General features: G+C 43.9%; 1 pseudogene; it reads right to left on the bottom strand.

Moving 5' to 3' along the window:
* Positions 1-2,569: 2,569 nt before the first annotated feature.
* Positions 2,570-2,687, bottom strand: LOC124617358 (annotated as a pseudogene).
* Positions 2,688-12,172: the final 9,485 nt, after the last annotated feature.

Genomic DNA, 12,172 nt, shown 5'->3' with positions numbered 1-12,172 from the left:
TGAATTTTCGTCCTCTTTTTGAATAGGTATATTATTCGCTTATTTTTCGAGGACAACCCTGTATTCACTAATCCCTGAATCGGTTCTGATGCTCGTTATTAACTCAGGATTATTTGTTGTTAAGAGGTCAAGTGTGTTTTCACCACCGTTTACTGTTCGCGTGTACTCATGAACTAAATGCTCGAAATAATTTTCAGAGAACGCGTTTAGCACAATTTCGGATGATATGAACATATCGAGATATATGTCTTGTGTGGCAACACGGTTAGAAACTGTTAGAGACTATGTACTCGCTTGAAGCATCCCGTCTCCAACGTCCCAGTACAGAAGACAGAAAAGGAAGATAAAGGGGACTTGATAAATATTCCCATCTTCTGTGAAAACGACAAATGGTTCAAATGACTCAGAGTACTATGGGACTTAACATCTAAGGTCATCAGTCCCCTAGAAATTAGAACTACTTAAACCTAACTAACCTAAGGACATCACACACATCCATGCCCGAGGCAGAATTCGAATCTGCGACCGTAGCAGTCGCGCAGTTCCGGACTGAAGCGCCTAGATCCGCTTGGCCATCGCGGCCGGCGTGAAGACAGCGCGCGCCAAACCGCCACAGATAAGAATTACTACAACAGTATGACGACGGATGGGAAGATGCAGTTGGTAGACCTTCGAAAAGTTAATTTCTCAACTTTTCACTTTCCTCAGAATCCTCCCAGCAAATATCGCTTTGGCCCATGATTTCCCAATGCAGGACTCTCTTGGCAACTGAAACGTTATAAAAACTATTCCAAAGTACCAGCATTTCGAAAGTTTCTCCGATTAGTGCTTTAGTCGTTAAATCAAGTGGCCTTAATGCTGATGCCTGTTGAATACGTTATTTTAAAAATATCTTGCACAGTATTGTTTCTCAAAACATCTACCTAGAACATATTAAATTTTGAAATTTGATCTGGACTTGAAGGAAAAGAAGAGAGTCTTATCGCATTGTTGGCAGGAGACCCAGAGGGCTATTTTCAGCCTCCTAATCGGGAAGGAATTTCTTCCTATAAAGTCCGCAGCTCGTGGTCGTGCGGTGGCGTTCTCGCTTCCCGCGCCCGGGTTCCCGGGTTCGATTCCCAGCGGTGTCAGGGATTTACTCTGCCTCGTGATGACTGGGTGTTGCGTGATGTTCTTAGGTTAGTTAGGTTTAAGTAGTTCTAAGTTCTAGGGGACTGATGACCATAGATGTTAAGTCCCATAGTGCTCAGAGCCATTTGAACCATTTGAACATCATGTTTCCTCCGCTCGCGGTGTCCGCTGAGTACAGGTGACTGTAATAGATGTAATCTCATGTTTGAGGCTGTGTGATGATGGGAGAAGGAAGAATGTGGAAAGCAGCGTCTTGATACAACAAACAGAATCAGCGAGCTTAACGGTACACAAATCAGCACAATAGCGTCACATGCAAAGAGGTGTGGAATCTAGTACATGGCATTGCCACAAAGATGGTGCTCAGGAATTTTACGCTACCACCTCTCCTCCCCTCGCCAGCCAAATACTACCAGTGAAAATGTCTTCCACCACCACGATTCGAACAGGCTACCTCCGAGTAGGGTGACCAACTCAAACGTATTTCCCAAGATAGTATACTTTTTCAATCTTCCCGTCTCCCGTAATGGTCGCCTGTCTCTGCCGTATATTTCAGCTTTCACTGGTATAAACATTACGTTATTAATGTTTTTACATGTCTTGAATATCGTTAAAACAGGCTGAATATAATTTCATATCCCTTGCCCTAATAATAATTACCACATCTGAAGATGACAGTCTGTATAATGTGCATTCACGAATCCACTTTACTTCCGTTTGAAAGTTGTACCACAGTCGTGCACACCCGTGAGTTATCTACACTGGAAGATAAACAATAAAACAATCCCCCTCTCACATCCTCTTACCCTGCAGTGTCCGTACTCTTACCCCTCTGAACCTGAGGAAAGCGGCCAACTTTAGTTAGCTGACGGCCGACTTCACAAACGTGATTAAAATCAAGCACAACTTAAGTTATTACTGCCCGTGTAAGTATTTTAGTTTGTTACTGAGCAGGAAATAAACAATAGCTACACTAATTACACAAACTACAAGAAAAAAATCAGAAGATTCCAGTGAGGTATCCTCGGCTAAGGGTCGACATATGAAACGTCCCCTTAGAAAAATTTGTGATTGACTGTGCTGGTAAATCCCTTACGTTATTTGATTTTCAAACAGCTGAGCAGAACTGAAGGTACTCAGACATTTCGCTAAACTCAAGTTCTTACTTCCAATTAGACCGGAAACGTTATAGGAGGTCGCTAAGTGTTTTTATTCTCAAATAAAAAACTAAACTCCTCCCGAACAGGTCATAAGGCACAACGCTACCGACCGGTCGTCGTGTCATCCTCAGCCCGTAGGCGTCACTGGATGCGGATATGGAGGGGCATGTGGTCAGCACGTGGTCTCCCGGCCGTATGTCACTTTTTGAGACCGGAGCCGCTACTTCACAATCAAGTAGCTCCTCACATTGCCTCACTAGGGGCGAGCGAAACCCGCTAGCCAGCAGCGCTTGGCAGACCAGATGGTCACCCATCCAAGTGCTAGCCCAGCCCGACAGCGTTTAACTTCGATGATCTGACGGGAACCGGTGTTACCACTGCGGCGAGGCCGTTGGTTCATTCTCAAATACTGGAAGAATATAATCTGGATAATTTGCGTTTCATAACTTACTGCCGCAAGACGTATACGCACTTCCTAAATTTAATACTTGAAGTACCGTGTTAAGCCTTTAATGTAGCTGGCCGCTGTGGCCGAGCGGTTCTAGGCGCTTCAGTCCAGAACCCCGCTGCTGCTACGGTCGCAGGTTCGAATCCTGCCTCGGGCATGAATGTGTGTGATGTCCTTAGGTTTAACTAGTTCTAAGTCTAGGGGAGTGATAACTTCAGATGTTAAGACCCATAGTGCTTGGATCCATTTGAACCTTTAATGTAAGATTATACCTCTTAATGCGTAGATTTTGATCTCATTTTCAGTTTTGAAATTCAGTCAGTGATAATATGAAATACTGAAAAAGATATATGTTGTGGATTGGCAAGAGAGCCAATCCACTATGAGAGGAAGCCGAAAGGCACGCGTTTTAGCTCAGGCTGGCTGGCGTGAGGTCTGGAACAGGTCAAGGAAATGAGACTAGCAAAAAACGTACGTAGCTGCTGGAATACTTAACTTTAAGCCATAAATGGTGAACATCGCTCTTGACGGTACATGTTTTACAGCATCAATAGTAACTGGTAATGGCGCCTTGCTAGGTCGTAGCAAATGACGTAGCTGAAGGCTATGCTAACTATCGTCTCGGCAAATGAGAGCGTAATTTGTCAGTGAACCATCGCTAGCAAAGTCGGCTGTAAAACTGGGGCGAGTGCTAGGAAGTCTCTCTAGACCTGCTGTGTGGGGACGCTCGGTCTGCAATCACCGATAGTGGCGACACGCGGGTCCGACGTATACTAACGGACCGCGGCCGATTTAAAGGCTACCACCTAGCAAGTGTGGTGTCTGGCGGTGACACCACAATATATTTGTTGTCCCTGAAAGCCGCTTGATAGGCAACCTGTGGCTGGGACCATGCACCGTTTTAGTCGTTTAGTAATATAGACGGTTGTGGTGTTATACCTGCAAATGATCTTGACACAAAATACCATCATTAAACTAGGGACATCTGTGGCAAACGATTTCGCACTGGCTATTGCAGCGATGCAGCATGATATGGACTTCACGGGGCGCTGGAAGAATTGGGCTTTCTTTTCTAGGGAATTTCGGCTGATATCACAAACTCCGCATTTCGTCGTGTGAAAAAATCGCCATCAAGTATACCCACCACCTTCATAATGGGTGCACCCGGCCACGAGGAACGTCAACCTGTTGAGTTTTTTTTTCTTTCTAATACTTCGAGCTCTCAGTGGCGGGGTGTCCACCCCCACGCTGATCTCAGTGCTCTATGACGTGCGGGAAGCAGAATTGCTTGATCTCGAAAGCTAAGGATTCGGTCGTAATATTGGTAAGTTTGCAGCATTTTTACATGTTACATCCACATTTCTAGAGACGCTACATCTGGAATATATCATCTTCATTTCGTCCTTAGAAGCTCGTACGTGTACCTAGTTTGGTTAACACTTGATAATCTTACTTTTTTTCATCTTCACACTTCGTTCTGTTTGCTACTCACTTTCAACCACTCGTATTTTTTCATTCTGATACGACATTCAAACTCATAAACCATTGCGGGACATCATTTTGCAGAACTGGTAGCCTGGAATTAACCACTTTTTGTGTAGTACTATGAAACGTATTTTACCACCAGAGAAGTTTCTTCCCTTAGTTGTTGCAGATTAAACAAACGATGAAAGATTTTAAGTTTAAATTTTTGGTAATTCCTTACGTTTGCGAGTTGTGCATGAACAATACAGAAAGTTATTGTAGATGGTAGCATACGTAAAAATCAACTGTCCATTATATTACTCAAAACAGAAACTCTATTGTTATTTTCACTGCGTCAATCGTAATCCATGGATTATGCGTAGATTGGTGGGGTACAGTGAAACGGCTTGAAATTATGAAATACTGTTACCATACAATGTAAGCTTTCACGGCCGGTATTGTCTTCACTTAAAACTTGCGGGCTGATAGGCAGTGGTCGAAGTATAAAACTTTCCCCTGACGTTTCGTCTCCAACTGCGGGAGACATCCTCATAGGTAAAGCGGCGAACTGCGCTGTTCGCCGCTTTACCTCTGAGGATGTCTCCCGCAGTTGGAGACGAAACGTCAGGGGAAAGTTTTATACTTCGACCACTGCCTATCAGCCCGCAAGTTTTAAGTGAAGACAATACTGTTATATTTAGCTCTGATGTTAACTATAAAATAACCTAGTGTTAATTTCAATATTTTCGTTGAACATACACTCCAGGGGGTATACGAAGTTGCTCAACAGAAAACTGTTCAGTTCAAGCTTAAACTCTATCACATAACAAGGAAGATATTTGGTACGTCCTAATATTTTAATTAAAATTTGTATCTGAGTAATTTGTGTGCTAATGTTGAAAATGGTTCAAATGGCTCTGAGCACTACGAACTTAACATCTGAGGTCATCAGTCCTCTAGAACTTAGAACTACTTAAACCTAAGTAACCTAAGGACGACACACACATCCATGCCCGAGGCAGAATTCGAACCTGCGACCGGAGCGGTCGCGCGGTTCCAGACTGAAGCGCCTAGAACCGCTCGACCACACCGGCCGCCGCTACTTGTGATCAAATAGTGTATTTCCCTTATTGTTAGTTTAGCAAATGACACCTCTAGTTGTGATATTTGGTTCTAATAAATAAACAACAATGTATAAATACTTTTTTCCGTGACTATGGGTTACCGAACGTTCAGATTTTGATTATATCCGAAAAAGACTGTACTGAGTTTCGCAACATCACCGGAGCAGAACTGATCACCCTGATACGTTCAGTACGGTATCAGATCTAAAGCATCCTGACACGGCTGTACATTGCGGAATTGACCACTAGATGTCACGCGAGGAGGAACCGCCACTATGAAAGGAAGCAGGAAGCATTTGCCAGCAGAGAAGCCGCAACAGAACAATGCGCTGATCACGAAAGCTCAGTGACCTCCGACGTGAACTAGTTCAAATGGTTCAAATGGTTCTTAGCACTATGGGACTTAACTTCTGAGGTCATCAGTCCCCTAGGACTCAGAACTACTTAAACCTAACTAACCTAAGGACATCACACATATCCATGCCCGAGGCAGGATTCGAACCTGCAACCGTAACGGTCACGCGGTTCCAGACTGAAGCGCCTAGAGCCGCTCGGTCACAAGGGCCTGCTGTGCTAATGTTAACGTCATCAAATTTTTGTGGAGGTTTTTTCAACGCAAAAGAAATTGTTAGTTGAATATTGTGAAGATAATGTGAATCATTGCGATAGAAGAGATCGGATGAATCGATAACGGCGGACGAAGAAATTTGAGACCTGTGAATACATGTTGAAAACAAGTATGTTATGAACCATTGGTTGTACTTAAATTTTATTGCACAAGAAAGAACAACATTTTATGGGGTAATACATTAAAGATAAAAATGAAAATACAGTTGAGGTTGCACCAGAGGTGTAAAATACCAGAACCCAATAAAAAAATCATCACAAACGCCGACGGATAAATTGACACCTGAGATGTAGAACGAGACCATTAAATTTATAATGCCATTAATAAAGTGGCCAATATCCGTAAGAGAGAGTGAAATTTATGTGCTGACGATAAACGCCACTTCTGGATTACGGGGAGTATCGTATCTGCTGTACAGGTGTTTTCGGTACCGTGGCCGGTGGCCAGACGAGTTTTTTGGCGATAATCTTTGAGGAGGTCCTCGGGGCCTCTCGGTACCTATCGGTTGGTTCTGGAAATATACGGCATGGTTCGGCGAGCAGCGGTCCAAGGCCGACAGCTTTTTGCTAAGTAGCTTTGCCAGATCGTTTGCTAACGAGGAAACGCGAGGCAACAAAAACGCTATTCCCCCAGCCGTTCTTCGCGGCGTTCAGCCGAACATTACTGTGAGTTTCCTTTTTATTAAAGAAAAAGGAAAAAAAGACAAAGCATCAGCCATCTCGGTGCAGTTGCTTCCTCTGCAGTCTTTCCAAAACATCTTAAGATGCGTGACAAACGACAAGTGATTCGCTGGCTAAATTAAATACGAGGTGAGTCAGAAAGGTTTCTGTAACTGGACCACTTCGTAAAAAGCAACGTGCGTTTCAGATGCATGAATGAGCATTGAGTGACGTTGTAGTTGACGCCTAAAGAGGTGGTTATTTTGTTCAAAAATGTTCAAATGTGTGTGAAATCTTATGGGACTTAACTGCTGAGGTCATCAGTCCCTTAGCTTACACACTACTTAACCTAAATTATCCTAAGGACAAACACACACACCCATACCTGAGGGAGGACTCGAACCTCCACCAGGACCAGCCGCACAGTCCATGGCTGCAGCGCCCTCAGACCGCTCGGCTAATCCCTCGCGGCGGTGGTTGTTTTAACAGTTATATAGTTATATAGACAAAATTCAATGACGCTAAATAAATTAATAATTAATGTGATAATAAATGTATTAAGGATTTTATTTGCGTACGAAGCGAGAGAGAGATTGTAAAAACATTTACTTTGTTATGTTGCGTCACTTTTTCCGGCCCCATTGTTGCTGTTCACTCCTTATTTCCAACGAATTTGATTTTGTTAACAGTAAAGTTCCTTTGTCTGGTAGCAATGCGTACTACTTTAACTGGAACTTAGCTATACCTAGTCCCGTGACAAAGCTGATTCCCCTTTGTTGCCGCTTACGCGGTCCACTTTGCGGAACAACATGAAATGACATGTGGAAGCGATGGGTACGCACTATCTGATAAATGGTTGCCGGACGCCTGTTAGTCGACACTTATATGGCTTGTGACCACACTTTGTTTTTATGGCAGCTTGGATCCTTTCAGTAAGGCGTTTGAATGTCTATGGTGGAATGGCAGCCGACACCACAGAAGGAAGTAACGTTGAACACTGGGGTACAGAGCGAATTAAACGTTCTAACTCATCCGAAAGGTCTTATATTGGGTTCATTTCTGGACTTTGGGAAAGATAGTCTACATCTACATCTACGTAATTCCCCTGCTATTCACTATAAAGTGCCTGGCAGAGTTTTCAATGAACCACCTCCAAGCTGTCTCTGTACCGTTCCACTCTCGAACGGCGCTCGGGAAAAACTGGAACTTAAATTTTTCTGTGCGAGTCCATTTCAGGAATGTTACTGCCCACAAAGAATTGCTTCATAGATAATCATTTATGAGGGTGTATTTTCATGCTGAAGCTGTAAGTAGACTGTTTAGGTTTTTATGTTGGTAACGTCACCTAGCGCTCTGTATGAAAATCACTGACTGTGCTGTGTGCAGTCTGTGGCTGGTTGGCATTGTTGGAATATTCGCTATTGTAGTGTTGTGCAGTCGGATGTGAACAGCGCGTAGCGTTGCGCAGTTGGAGGTGAGCCACCAGCAGTGGTGGATGTGGGGACAGAGATGCCAGAGATTTGAGAGCGGACGATCTGGACGTGTGTCCGCCAGAAAGAGGAAATTTGTAAGACTGGATATCATGAACTGATATATATATGATTACTTTTGAACATAATTAAGGTAAATACATTGTTTGTTCTCTAACAAAATCTTTAATTTGCTAACTATGCCTATCAGTAGTTAGTGCCTTCCGTAGTTAGAATCTTTTATTTAGCTGGCAGTTTTGGCGCTCGCTGTATTGCAGTAGTTCGAGTAACGAAGATTTTTGTGAGGTGAGTGATTCATGAAACGTATAGGATATTGTTAGTCAGGGCCATTCTTTTGTAGGGATTACTGAAAGTCAGACTGCGTTGCACTAAAAATATTGTGTCAGTTTATTGATTACCAGAATAAGTAAAGAGAGAAATGTCTGAGTACGTTCAGTTTTACTCAGGTGTCTTTGTATCAAATAACGTAGAAGTTTACTAGCACAGTAATTTATAATTTTTCGAAGGCGATGTTTCAAAGCAGTCATCGTCTCCGAACTGTTCCTTTGCTGTACACAATATACAAAGCTATAATTCCGGTAAGGAAAGTACACCCTAACCACGAAAAAGACCACATTTTCCTTATTTCACTGTCGGTGCAACACATGACAGCAGGGAACGTTCACCAAGCAGTCGCGAAATCAAATCCTTTCGCCAGCTGCTGTGGTCGAGCATTTCTAGGCGCTTCAGTCGGGAACCACGAGGCTGCTACGGTCGCAGGTTCGAATCCTGCCTCCGGCATGGATGTGTGTGATGTCCTTAGGTTAGTTAGGTTTAAGTAGTTTTAAGTCTAGGGGACTGATGACCTCAGATGGTAAGTCCCATAGTGCTTAGAGCCATTTGAACCAAATCCCTTCCATCGTATTGCCACAGGGTGTGGCGTGACTGATAATTTCAAATGAAACATTTCCAGTCGACCACGGTCCAGTGGCGTTGCTCTTCACTCTCCTTTGAGGAGCTGCTCGACCTCGACGCACATTCACTGTGCTAGCTTCCTGCTGGTAGCACTTTGGAATCCAAGAGTGATTCCTTTTCCTTCTTTAAAGCTGTTCCAACGTGGAGTCAAGCGCTGGCCCACCAGTCGGGAACGAGAGAGCAGAGAGGGCTGTGAAGAAGACGTCAGCCAATTACGCGCTGACCGACCCCTCTCCAGGACGACAACGCGACAGCAGCGGCCTCTAAGCGAAGAGAACATAAGCACCGGGCCCGACTGGCAGCGGCCCAGTTCTACCGAAGCTTCAAGACTAGCGACATGAGTAGAAGAATCAACTGTATTACTTCACTTGGATTACGAATTGTATATGCTGAAGAACCTTGCTTGATTTGCATGTCGCCCTTTGCTTGTGACACTTCTGTATTACATCTACATCGATATGGTTACTCTGCAATTCACACTTCTGTGCCTGGCAGAGTGTTCATCGAACCATTTTCATACTACTTCTCTACGACTCCACTCTCGAATGGCGCGTGGGAAAAAGAAACACCTAAAGCTTTCCGTTCCAGCTCTGATTTCCCTTATTTTATTATGACAATCATTTCTCCCTACGTAGATGAGTGTCAAAAAATATTTTCGCATTCGGAAGAGACAGTTGGTGATTGAAATTTCGTAAATAGATCTCGCACCGAGAAGGCAGGCTTCCTAGAACCCACATATTCCAGCAGAGGACGGACAAGTGTAATGTAGGCCGTCTATTTAGTGGGTTTGTCGCATCTTCTAAGTGTTCTGGCAACAAAGCGCATTCTTTGTTTCGCCCTCCCCACGATATTATCTATGTGGTCTTTCCAATTTAAGTTGCTCATAATTGTAATTCCTAGGCATTTAGTCGAATTGACAGCTCTCAGATTGGTGAGATTTATCGTATACCCAAAATTTATAGCATTCTTTTAGTACCCATGTGGATGACCTCGCACTTTTCTTTGTTTAGTGCCAATTGTCACTTTTGGCACCAACCAGAAATTCTCTCTACATCATTTTGTAATTGGAATTGATCGTCTGATGATTTTACTAGACAATAAATTACAGCGTCATCTACAAAGATTCTAAGGGAGCTGCTCAGGTTATCATCTTGATCGTTTATGTAAATCAGGAACAGCAGAGGGCCTATGACATTACCTTGCGGAACGCCAGATATCACTTCTGTTCTACTCGCTGATTTACCGTCTATCACTACGAACTGTGACCTCTCTGAGAGGAAATCACGAATCCAGTCACACAACTGAGACGATACTCCATATACAAGCAATTTGATTAATAGTCGCTTGTGAGGACCGGTATCAAAAGCATTCTGGAAATCTAGGAATATGGAATCGATCTGAGATCCCTTTTCCACAGCACTCATTACTTCATGGGAATAAAGAGCTAGCTGTGTTGCACAAGAACGATATTTTCTGAATCCTTGTTGGTTATGTATCAATAAGTCATTTTCTTCAAGGTGATTCATAATGTTCGAGTACAGTATATGCTCCAAAATTCTACTGCAAATTGAGGTGAGTGATTTGGGTCTGTAATTCAATTACTCGTATTTCCATTCTTTAATGTTGGTGTGACTTATGCTACTTTCCAGTCTTTAGGAACAGACCTTTCGTCACGTGAGCGGTTGTATTTGATTGCAAAGAAAAGCGCTATTGTGTCTGCATACTCTGAAAGGAATCTGATTGGTATACCGTCTGAACAGGAAGACTTGAAATTCTCAAGTGATATGAATTGTTTCGCAACACATAAGAGTTTAGTACTGTCATTGTTCATTTCGTAATAAAACTCATTAATACGATTTGTTTGAATGTTGTCTAGCGAACCGAGAAGGCAGGCTTCCTAGAACCCACATATTTGACGTCATCGCAGGATTCAACAACAGTGGTGTTTTACGAACACCTTCCGCAATGGTCGATTGTCCCTGTCCGACAGTGCAGCGCTGCCAGATCTTGGTTTAGCATGCTTATTCCTCTGCTTTTCCCCACTCAAAATCACATCACCAGCTGTCGACTTGGACAGCTCTCAAAGGGTTGAAATGTCTCTGATGAAGTTGTTATTCAAGTGACATTCAAATGACTCCGAGCACTATGGGACTTTACTTCTAAGGTCATCAGTCCCCTAAAACTCAGAACTACTTAAACGTAACTAACCTAAGGACATCACACACATCCATGCCCGAGGCCGGATTCGAACCTGTGACCGTAGCGGTCGCGCGGTTCCAGACTGTAGCGCTTAGAACCGCTCGGCCACCCCGGCCGGCTATTCAAGTGACATCCGATGACTAGTCCACGACGGAGGTCACTGAGCTTTCGTGACCAGCCCATTGGTCTGTGGCGGCTTCTCTGCTGGCAAATGCTTCCTGCCTCCTTTCATAGTGGCGGTTCTTCCTCGCGTGACATCTAGTGGTCAATTCCGCAATGTACAGCCGTGTCAGGATGCTTTAGATCTGATAGCGTACTGAACGTATCAGGGTGATCAGTTCTGCTCTGGTGATGTTACGAAACTCAGACTCCTGAGACACTGGTGGTCTACAAAAGTTTAAGGCCGCAGCGACATTTAACTTCCACTCCGAGCGGCTGCATGTTCTGTACGGCCCCCGAGGTGAGGACGGCGTTCCCATGCCGGTTACTGAGGAGGGGGATTTTTTGTCGAGGCTCTGTCCTGTTACTTGCTTCCGCAGCATCCCACAGAATGTAACACGCCGTCCAGTCGGGGATCGCTCTTAATTACTTTTAATTACATGTTCTGGAACGTAGTTAGCTGGACGCAATGGTTCCATCACGAAGTGAGGCACGCCGCTCCACAGCTGCAGGTTTGAGACTCACGGCCACTTAGTTCCTGTCATGGTTCTCTCCAGCACTGTTGAGGGACAACGGCTGGAAAAAAGGACAGTGTTAACGTCTCGTATTTTCTTGGAACACTATAGAGTGGCTGTATTTGCTAGAACCAGCTAACGTTTTGAGAAAAAAATCTCTTGTCAGCAGAGATATGTGAGTGACTAACAGACTTCTCTTATTAATACAACCCTTTCACTGGTTGTTGAAGTCCGTTTTAAG

The sequence above is a fragment of the Schistocerca americana genome, chromosome 5 (genome assembly GCF_021461395.2).
Source record: "Schistocerca americana isolate TAMUIC-IGC-003095 chromosome 5, iqSchAmer2.1, whole genome shotgun sequence".
NCBI lineage: Eukaryota > Metazoa > Arthropoda > Insecta > Orthoptera > Acrididae > Schistocerca > Schistocerca americana.
The sequence above is the reverse complement of the archived record's forward strand: the minus strand, read 5'-3'. Positions and strand labels throughout refer to the sequence as shown.